The sequence below is a fragment of the Hippichthys cyanospilos genome, chromosome 8 (assembly GCF_059441005.1).
Source record: "Hippichthys cyanospilos isolate Australia breed blue-spotted pipefish chromosome 8, RoL_Hcya_1.0, whole genome shotgun sequence".
Taxonomy (NCBI): Eukaryota; Metazoa; Chordata; class Actinopteri; order Syngnathiformes; family Syngnathidae; genus Hippichthys; species Hippichthys cyanospilos.
Genome location: NC_142376.1, coordinates 20439160 through 20445159, shown reverse-complemented (window position 1 = coordinate 20445159; position 6000 = coordinate 20439160).

The following is a 6000-nucleotide window of genomic DNA, read 5'->3' as shown; positions in this document are numbered from 1 at the left end:
TAGATCATAATTATAATGATTATAATAGACCAGGCTAACGGTGAGATAATGTTCCAGCTGAAAATAAAGTAATTATCCTAACAACAGCAATAGTGATTTGGCAAACATTAAAAAGAAAGACCTACAGTGATATGAGTGTAATAAATGAATATTGCTGGCTAATGGTCAAACTTTTCACTGGGCAAGACCTCGAGCGATTTATAAAGCGCTAAAATGATGAAGCTCGTTAGAATTTAGCATTACAGACACACCGGCCAAAGGCGATTTTACAAATGTTATTTTTATTATATCGTACAATGGAAGGGAGGGTTCGCTGTTCAGTTGAGCTGTCGCACTACCAGTGAACGTCTAGGTCAAACATAAAGAGTTGTCATGGCTCACTTTAATTGCTTCCCTTTGGATCCATGAAAGATCATGTTGAACAGTTGTGTCACTGTACTACCGGATGCCATCGTTCGATCATACTGTCCTTGGCGGAGTGCTTTTCATCTGGTCCACTCACATGGAAGCCACACCTCTTTATATGGCTCCAAGACGGCAGGCATGACGGCGGCTGAACAGATGAGAGACCTGTCTTATTCCTCTGGCCTAAGAAGTCCTATCGGGGTTGTTATGAGCTTAACTGTGTCCATATTGGAAGTCCTCTGTCGTGTCCGCTGCCTTTGTTGCTCAAGTCAAATCACCGCGTGGCCTTGAACCCGCAATAAACAGCCAAGTTCATCACACATAAAGCATTAAAGATGTGCATCTACAAGATGGTCGCTGGCTGTTTATTGGCACTCATGGCTCCATAAAACATTTTCATCCTTGGAAGAATGAGACAGACATGCTGTATACTCCAACTGATGGCGTTTAACATCGAATATAAACTATAAAACACAATAATAAACATGAGTGGGGCAAATAAATCTGATTCATATTAGCCCTGAGGTGGGATTTATATAAGCTAAGATGGAGTCTTTGGGCAAATTGATGGTACAAGCTCTACAAAGCACTAGAGAGACACTAATGTGGTCTTATAAACACGTGGACAACACTTTAAAGTAGTTTCATCTCTCCTCTTTTGCTGGCTTAAGTGCTTAAGTAATGTATGGCTTTCATAAGCATGCAATGTGGTAGCGCTCTCTGCTCGAAATATGTCTCTGTCCTATGGGTGGTGTGATTAAGAGGAAAATACACAGCGCATCGCCATGGAATAAATTCAAAAGGAGAAATAACGCACAGATTTGAGTAACATCGGCGCCGTGTGACAACAGCAGGGCGCTCTGGCGGAATCCATCACGGGTGCACATTGTCCCCCTGGCACCCCCGCTAATGTATCACCTCTGGATCGCAGTAATATCTGCCTGATGGATGCTTTCTGAGGAGGATGGGCCACATGCACCCCCGACAGGAGCCTCAATCGCTGGCTATAGCTCAAAGGAAATGAGACCTATGCTTCTGGAAGTCCATTACGCTTGTAGCCACCGACTTTCCCGAGTTCCTCTGCGTCCATTTATTTGTGCATCTTTTCCCATTCTTTTGTTATTTGCGTGTGTGTTTGCGCCTGCTGGCATGCGTTAGTCACAGGTCTCCAGTGAGAGGCCGGCTGACATCCCGGGGCGAAGCCTGGCTTCCTGCGGTCGACTTTACTGCCTTCATTTGGCCTGATGAATGGCCCGTTGGCTTATCAGTCCCTCTGCCTGCAATCTCAAGTGGTTCCCTGGAGCTTTGCGCTGCCCGCAGACTTGCTTGCTCAATTCCGCACATGTGTTTTTTGCCTCCTCCACTCAGTCCACGTTCACACTCGTAACCCGCTACTCGGTCTGAACCAACCGAATGGTTGGATTCAAAGTTGCATGCCAACAGCATAGCGTCGAGTCAAAACCTGATTGGTCCAGGTTAACTTAATATTCCGATATTATGAATCATATTATTTTTCAGTACTTTGTATTAAAGTTCATGTCAAGTGAAAATCAAGTTTTAAAATGGACTATTGCAGAGAATTGCAGCAAAACATAAAAGGCTGATACAAGTTAAAAGTTGCAAAATGCAACGTGCAAAAGCTATCTAATACAGTAACAAATAATGTCTCCATTATAGACAAGGGCCAATTACCAGTTTAACGGTGATACATTTATACACACACACTCTCACACACACACATATATATATATATATATATATATATATATATATATATATATATATATATATATATATATATATATATATATAGTTTTTTTTAATTATTTATTTATTTATTTATTTATATTTATTTTATTTTATTTTTTGTTTTCCCCAATGGCATTCCGTGACTTTCACACGACTTCTGTGGTGTCGGACTTTCAAATAAATGCCCCTCATGCCCACACGTATGCATTACTGGGCTACGTAGGCTATTTTCCAGACCATTTAAACCTCAATGAACTCACACCAGCAATTAAAACTTTCATTATAACTAACATTATAACTAACTGTCATTATACACCATGCTGTCAAAACTAATTATAAATTTAAAATAAATATCCACCAAATTTGATGAAGTCCAAATTACAAATCACAGTTTAAATAAGAAGACCATCATTTTATTTCTTGACCATTAATTGAATATGAATGAAATAAAATAACACAAACATATGAAAAATGAAACAATAAATAAAGCAGCCAGAAAAAAAGACGAGTTCATGCCCCTGGTTGACAAGCCAGAAAAATGGACACTCATAGTTTGTTGATTGGAAGTGGCGGACAAAACACGTACTGCTGCCCGTGATTAGGTTACCTAAAAGCTACGCTACGCCTTCATCACAGACCAGTCAGGCTAACACTGCGTAGCTTGGTTGGTGAGCATAGCACTGCCTTAGTGCAGTGAGCATCCACCCAACGTGAAGCCTCTAGATGGCGATCTTATGACTCGATTGGCTATTGCAGGCATCTATTGACCACAGTACAGTATAGGCGCCCGGTCACACATCCATTTGTGCGTGCGAGGAAGTCCGCAACTGTTGAAGCGAATGCCCTACAACCTTTGGGAGTAGGCAGATTACATACAGCCTGGTGACACAAATTAGCTGAATTCTAATTGGATAAAAACTATAACTTAAATATATGGATATATATGGATATAATAAGACATGAAAAGAACAGAATATGGAGAATACTTTGATATATATATATATTTAGATATATATATATATATATATATATATATACATATGAAGAAGTCAGGGCTTTAATAACTAATACTCGTTGTCTGCCATTTCTAGGTCTTTCTTTTGTTCTTTTTTGAATGGACTTTTAAGCTAGGTAAAAAAATGATTGGCTGCTTGTAAATCGGAGTCAAGAGCTGCCTCTTTGAGGTTACTGCAGTCTATTTTATTCTTTTCTCAACAAGCAGAGAGGAGAGAGATGAGCACTTACATAACACATAGAGGAGGAGGATGGAAGAAGATGAAACCAACACTGTGGCAAATAGTAGTAGCCGGTACTATTAAGTAACCAAGGACAAAAAGATTAGCCCTGATATATTCTAAAAATAGTTCACCAGCGATGGGAAACTGTGACTTACTATTAATAATTGAAACAAAAAATAATAATAATTTAATATGTATTTATTATTCTCAACATGGTACAAAACCAAAAATGATAGAATTGGTTTGTAAATAAATGATTGCATTCACAAGGGAAAATGTGTTTTATTGACCCAAATACACTCTATAAAATTGTAATTTTAGAGCTGTAATTTCATTTCTGATGCTGCAATATTTTTGCTCATGGTTATCATTAATCAGAAAATAATATAGGTCTATGTCCAGTGGTCTTATATCAATGAGATTAGATAAAATTGCTGATTAACTCCTTTCGAAAATGCAGTCCCTCTCCAAAAACTGAAATTCATCTGATGACATTAGTCGCTGTTGCTGTTTTGTTTACAATGGAGATAGTAACAGATAATATAATATTCTCAGCAGTTAACTTCACAATCTTTTTGTGATTGATAGCATCCATGGCCTGTGATTTTTTTTTTCTCTCATTGGATGGGAGATTTGTGGGAAGCATTTATTTGTCTAGAGTAGACTCGTTATTTTTATACTGTGCTATTTCTGTTTGGTCAGATTCAAAAACTGAATTTTAAAAAGCCAACATAACTTGCTCAAATGGAGACAAGCTGAAAGAGAGATAAATGTGTTATTTGCAGATGCTTTTTGCTGTCTTTTCAATAAAGATCCCTAACTTTGATTTAATAAGCTTTCAAACGTGAACCCAACTGCACCTGAGTTCACTAACAAATAAACAAAGACCTCTTGCAGAGTTTTTTTTTTGTGTGTCTGTTTCAGCTGAGAGTGTTCACACTTGACTAAATGAACCCAGCAGTCACAGTGGAGTTTTTTTTTTTTTTTTTTTTTTTTTTTTTACCAAATGTAGCCAAGTGTACCAAGTGTAAGACATCCTCACACACTTACGCAGTGTAGTGCTAGCGTCAGCTAACACTAAATTCTGCAGGACGTAAGCCGCCAAGTTAGAGTTTACGTGCGCGAAAGAAGTTCGGCCTAGTTCCGGCAAGTGCAAAGCAGCGCAGGTGTCACATAAGAAATCCATCATCTTTCTCTCTTCCCCAATGAGCTCAGATTTTTCATGGGGGCTACACCATGCTGACAAAAAATATTCTCCATCATTTTTCGAGAAACACCAAAGAAATCACAATACTCTTTCTCCCCAAAAATAATCAATGCCTTCCAGAGGGGGACTTGTGGTGCGACAAGCTCGGAAAGATGGCAGCAGGATGCAGACGTAGCTCCAGGGGGAGGGGGCTTCTAGTTGGAGCTCATCTGTGAGAAGCAGCGCTTGCTTATGTTATACAGGCATCAAAACTCATCATATTTGACATGCATTCTGGTGTTTACACAGGCTCCAGCGTGAAATCCTCTCCAGCTACAGAAGAGAGCGGGATGCACTCAAAGCAGCGCGAGAAGTCAACAGAAATGTGCCTTTGCGTTCTCTCTCTCGCTGCCTTCTCCACGCCCCATCTCTTATCCACGCCACAATTGGCGCCGTTAGCACCTGTCAGCTGACTGACTTCTTGTTCCCGGTGGTTTATGAAAAAAATCATGGCTGCCAGGCTTGCAAGGCCGTATTTCCCATCAATATAAATTCAGCACGGTCTTCATGCAACATTAGAGCAGGCCCTGTTTTGCTACGCTCCTCCCGTCTGTTGTACACAAGGGGAAATGAAGAGAGTAAATAGTCCTTTTGGAATGTTGCTTTCAATCATCACGGCCTTATGAAAAGCCAGCAGTGTACGAGGCTCTCAAAAGCGCATTTGCTTTCAATCCCCAGATGTTGGCCAATTCCACTCCGAGTTCTTTATTAGCGTGTCCTCCTCTTTTACTGTAAATGAAACGGAAAGCCTCTCAGGAAGCTTTGCCATGGTTGTCCCACCCTCGTTGTTTTAATACAAACAAGCACAAAGCCCTACTTTTGTTTTTAGAGGGAGGACTGTATGCTACTTACACAATATTTTTTTTCTCTTTTTATTGAATCTACAAAAGATATTTATTCGATATTTATTACTCAGCATCATGCATTTTCAACCACTCATGCAGCATGAACAGGCCACATAAAGATCAGAGATTAGAGATCTTGGATAACATAGACATAGGCTAGTATTGCAGGTGAGAGTATTATCAACTATTTGGGCTACTGATAAATGTCCTGGTCAATACACATTTGTAAAATAAAAAAAAAATTCTAACTATTTGGGCGTAAATTATAACTTGTATCCACATACATTACCGTTTGGTCGAGCAATACAATAATTAACCTTTTTGAACTGTGATTTGTTGTTACCTGAGCATTGATTAACTGTAATGTCAGTTTTGGTCAACGGGAAGTGGCAAAATGGTCACCCCATGAAATGAATTCAAAATGGATGGATTTTGCTGCTGAATTCATAACCTACAAATGCAGATCAGAAAGCACTGTTCAGAGTGGGGCCGCATCAAAGAAAATGTTGGACTTGGC